This window comes from Mytilus edulis, chromosome 14, assembly GCF_963676685.1.
Source record: "Mytilus edulis chromosome 14, xbMytEdul2.2, whole genome shotgun sequence".
NCBI classification, from domain to species: Eukaryota; Metazoa; Mollusca; class Bivalvia; order Mytilida; family Mytilidae; genus Mytilus; species Mytilus edulis.
This window is the reverse complement of record NC_092357.1, coordinates 19,251,318-19,256,987: the sequence shown is the minus strand read 5'-3', so window position 1 is coordinate 19,256,987 and position 5,670 is coordinate 19,251,318.

Below are 5,670 nucleotides of genomic sequence, written 5' to 3'. Positions count from 1 at the left end.
TGATGTAACATGTGTTACCGTTAAAATCAACCAAAATTGATTAATATTATGATAGAAATATATTTTCCAAACAGTAATACAGCATTCCTATAAAATTGTTTCGTTTTTGCATTTGTTTTGACTCGATTTTACAACTGAAAGTATCCGTGAATTGAAATTGCACCCATGACCTTTGACCTCGATTTTAAAAAAAATGCACCATAATTTCTTTTGACGACCGGGATATTTAGAAAGTACACATTCTTAGGTTTCTAGTGATATATAATTTAGCCGTGTGTTAGGTAGGTGCATTAAAAATGTAAATTTGGCTCTCATATCACTCGCCTAATAAGAAGTTTGCATGTTGAGCTATATTTACGAATGATGTCCTTATACCGATGATAAAATTTAGTAAATGTTTTGACTAGTTTGTGATATCGAATACCCTGGTGTAATAATTTTTCAGTAATACATACATTTCTCTCGTTAAAACCTAAAAAATTGTTAAATACCGACGGAATCGTACAAATTGAGATATATAAACACCGTAAGACTTAAAGACTATCAACCAGATCAATTCAAAGAACACGTTTTTGGAAACAGGTTTCATTTTACTAACTGAATGAAAAATGTTGTCAAATGTATAAAAATTGTTATTAAATAGGTAAGACGTGCGTTTTATGACTTACAAAATGTATCAGTTGTGCACAAATCTTAAGATTTGGACGGTTAACTAAATAACGAATTCAAGGAGCATAAAAGTTTCCAAATATTGAGCAATGTTTAAACGAAAATGGTATTTTATTTATCGGTTATAATTCTGACATCCTTTTTTAAACACGTGTATAAGTCGTTCAATTTGATTTGTCAGTTTGGTAGAATAATGTATCAGCTTAAGTATTAAGTTATATCTGTCATATTTAACTAACAACAAAACACAAGAAACACATCTTTTGTGATTTCCAAAATTAGAAACGTGTCCAGTTAATAAAATAATATGTATATTTATTTCTCATCGATCTTGATTTTCTTGCCTGAGCTGGTTCGGCGAAAATGAGAAAAGCAATCCAGTTCCGATGACATATGATCATCTGTTTATCGCTATTTTACATATGACGACGTTGTTTTTTACATTTCACGTGTTCCCTAAGTTTCTAGCGAAAAGAAATTCATATTACTCTTCTGTGCTGAGAAAGGAAATTATCAGTCAGTAAAATCAAAGGAATATTTCGTAGAATAGCGATAATTATATTTATCTTAAAAATAACAAGTCAAACAGTTACATCAATGATATAAGAAATTAATATGTAAACGGATCTTTCAAAATATCTTAACTCACTTTATATTTTCTCGCTTTTTGCCCCCTAATAATGTGTAGCCTTTAAAACATTGGACATAATTGAACATAAATAATATTTTCTTTAACTCGTACAAAATATATCTTTGAGCTTCGAAATGAAAAACATTTCTTTCTACACGATCATTTAACCGTATGCTTCCAGTTAAGAGATATAAACGACGTTTGAAATGAGGATACTCATTATGACTTTTTATATTGTAATATTTATGCACAGTTATCGAATCAAATAGAAGTAATGTTGCTAATGTTTGATTTGATTTTTTTTTTTTTGCATCATGTGTGCAGTATCATCAAACTTTGATAAGTTATAGAATCATACTCACGTTGCATTTAGGAGATGACAGTTACTTAACATGGAGTCATATCTCAGCAGACAGTTGGTATCTCAAAAGCACTTGTATATCCTACTAACCAACTTGTTTTGTTCTGATTTAAAGCAGATTTAATGAAAAACATGATGAATTCAACGTACCCAACGCTCCATTGCATTATAAAACGTGTATATATGTCAAAAAGAAATGTTATACAATATGGTCATGCATGTTCATAATTTACCGACTTTAAGAACCGAGTTGTACTCCCAAAAAAATATATCAACAGAGTTATATGAGGAAGAACGACTAATAGTGGTCCTACATATAACAAAAGATCATAATCACGTATTTGGTTGACCAGTACGATTTGTCTTTGTCGAATGGGATATTTTGACTTTGTGTATATCAACAAAATTGCTGGTCATCGAATTTTCTTTAGAATACAAGAATTAAAAATACTGAGTGCGACGGAAATCTATACTATTAAACGAGAAGACCTAATTTTGTGTGTCGCTTCTCATCCTTCCACAATAAATCAATCATCATGCCTCTGTGTCCTATAGATAACATGTATAGTCGCATTTGTCATCCATTCTTATGATTATTCAGATTGGGTTATTTTGGGAGAAAAACAACAAAAAAGGAGTCCGGATATGATTCCGTCATCAGACTGAACTTTAGTCATATAGACCAGACTTCCGGTTTGAAACATGCACAAATACAACCAATCGTATGATAGATAACAAAAATGAAAAATAGATAATCCAATCAGAGCGTTCTCAATATCATGGTGTTTAAATCACAAGAACCACAACAGTTACTATTATGCCTCCTTATAGAGGACAATTATTTTTCGCGTTTATCTACATTTAAACTACGATTATACTACTTCGATATATAGAGACTCTCTGTATTCTGTCTACTGTTTTCTTTGAAATGTTAACGTTTACTATCTAAGCCTGGGTCATACCAGTTGCATATATATTTAAAGAAGTAGTACAACCAATCGTATGATAGATAACAAAAATGAAAAATAAATAAGCCATTCAGAGCGTTCTCCATATCATGGTGTTTAGATCGCAAGAATCACAACTATTATACCTCCTTAGAGAGGACAATTATTTTTCGCGGTTCATATCATGGTGTTTAGATCGCAAGAACCGCAATTATTATACCTCCTTAGAGAGAATTATTTTCGGCGTTTATCTACATGTAAACTATACTACTTTAATATATAGAAACTCTTTGTATTCTGTCAGGGACTTTCTATGTTAGTATAGACAATCCCTGATTCTGTCTATATTTAATAAGTAAAACATGCTCAACTTCATCTGAAACTACCTCGACCAAAAACTTTAACCTGAAGCGGGACAGACGGACGGACGGACGACCGAACGGGCGAACGAACGCACGGGATTTGGGGATTGATCCTCACGGAATCCGGGAATATATTTTTCGATTTCGGGATATGAATTTCTTTAAATTCTGCATCTCGGGATTTTAAGCCCGGGATTTCGGAGTCAGGACCCCTCTGACCACCCTCAAATTAGCCTAAGTCGGTCTTAGTCATTTATACATGATTCATATCCTACCATTTGTATGTTAATAAGGCTCTCAAAAGAAGAGGCACTGATGGATTGTCCTAGAAGCATTTTTTATTAGACAAATAATGGTCTATATATAAGCAGTTATATTTATTTCATGTTTGAAACGGTGCAAATTTTTAATTTGATTTGACTTTTACAAAAAGAAGCATTGTAGCAAAGGAGAAGAATAATTGTGGTCTGAAGCCAGAAACACAAAAATAATTGAATTTAACAGAAAGGAAACAAATATCGGACTTTGGAAAAAGAAAGAGGGCTTTTGATACTTTTTATGAAATTATCCATACATAATATCTTTTACAAAAAAAGCATCCTACAACAGTTCACAAGCTGTATATGCCCGCGATTTCGCGGGTGTGTTCTAGTATTTAATAAAATTAACAGTATCAATTTTCTTGCACCAGATGCGCATTTCGACAATACATGTCTCTTCAGTGATGCTCTTGGCCAAAATATTTGAAATCCAAAGCTTATATAAAAGATGAAGAGCTATAATCCAAAAGGTCCAAAAAGTATAGCCAAATCCGTGAAAGGAATCATAGCTTTGCATGAGGGGGATACATTCCGTAATTTGTAATAATTTCTATCATTTTGTAACAGCAAATTTTAATAACACAAAAACAAATCCGTATTTTCATGCCAGTACCGAAGTACTGGCTAGTGGGCTGGTGATACCCTCGGGAACTAATAGTCCACCAGCAGAGGCATCGACCGAGTGATAGTAATAAAAGTAACGGTATCAATTTTCTTGCACCAGATGCGCATTTCGACAATATATGTCTCTTCAGTGATGCTCGTGGCCAAAATATTTGAAATCCAAAGCTTATATAAAAGATGAAGAGCTATAATTTAAAAGGTCCAAAAAGTATAGCCAAATCCGTGAAAGGAATCAGAGCTTTGCATGAGGGAGATACATTCTTAATTTGTAATAATTTCTATCATTTTGTAACAGCAAATTTTAATAACACAAAAGAAATCCGTATTTTCATGCCAGTACCGAAGTACTGGCTACTGGGCTGGTGATACCCTCGGGGACTAATAGTCCACCAGTAGAGGCATCGACCCAGTGATAGTAATAAAATTAACGGTATCAATTTTTTTGCACCAGATGCGCATTTCGACAATGCATGTCTCTTCAGTGATGCTCGTGGCCAAAATATTTGAAATCCAAAGCTTATATAAAAGATAAAGAGCTATAATCCAAAAGGTCCAAAAAGTATAGCCAAATCCGTGAAAGGAATCAGAGCTTTGCATGAGGGAGATACATTCCTTAATTTGTAATAATTTCTATCATTTTGTAACAGCAAATTTTAATAACACAAAAAAAATCCGTATTTTCATGCCAGTACCGAAGTACTGGCTACTGGGCTGGTGATACCCTCCGGGACTAATAGTCCACCAGCAGAGGCATCGACCCAGTGATAGTAATAAAATTAACGGTATCAATTTTCTTGCACCAGATGTGCATTTCGACAATACATGTCTCTTCAGTGATGCTCGTGGCCAAAATATTTGAAATCCAAAGCTTATATAAAAGATGAAGAGCTATAATCCAAAAGGTCCAAAAAGTATAGCCAAATCCGTGAAAGGAATCATAGCTTTGCATGAGGGAGATACATTCCTTAATTTGTAATAATTTCTATCATTTTATAACAGCAAATTTTAATAACACAAAAGAAATCCGTATTTTCATGCCAGTACCGAAGTACTGGCTAGTGGGCTGGTGATACCCTCGGGGACTACAATGTAATAGTCCACTAGCAGAGGCATCGACCCAGTGATAGTAATAAAATTAACGGTATCAATTTTCTTGCACCAGATGCGCATTTCGACAATACATGTTTCTTCAGTGATGCTCGTGGCCAAAATATTTGAAATCCAAAGCTTATATAAAAGATGAAGAGCTATAATCCAAAAGGTCCAAAAAGTATCGCAAAATAATAGACGAACGAATGTACGATTATTCGCTTCTATTTTTTTTTAACAGATATACGGACTTCTCTAGTTTTATCCACGTTGTGAAAATAAAATTTTACCCGCTTATTCGTTCGTTTCTATTTTATACTTCTATTACATACAAAATAAAATAAAATGTTTTGAAAAAAATGCAATCCTTGTTATACTTGCATTGATTTTGAAAAAAGGTGCAAATATTGAATTTATCATAAAAATTTATAGAAAAAAATAATTTCCCGCTAAACTCTGCAATTGATATATATCAAAAACAACGACACACCCTTTTCTTGTTTGCTATTTTAAATTCAGCTTTTTATATGGGCATCGACTCATAAAGAGAGTAGCGAACATCGTTAATACATGTAATAAGATATATGCAATATTGTCCAAATAGTTATCAAAGGTACCAGGATTATAATTTAATACGCCAGAGGCGCGTTTTGTCTACTAAGACTCA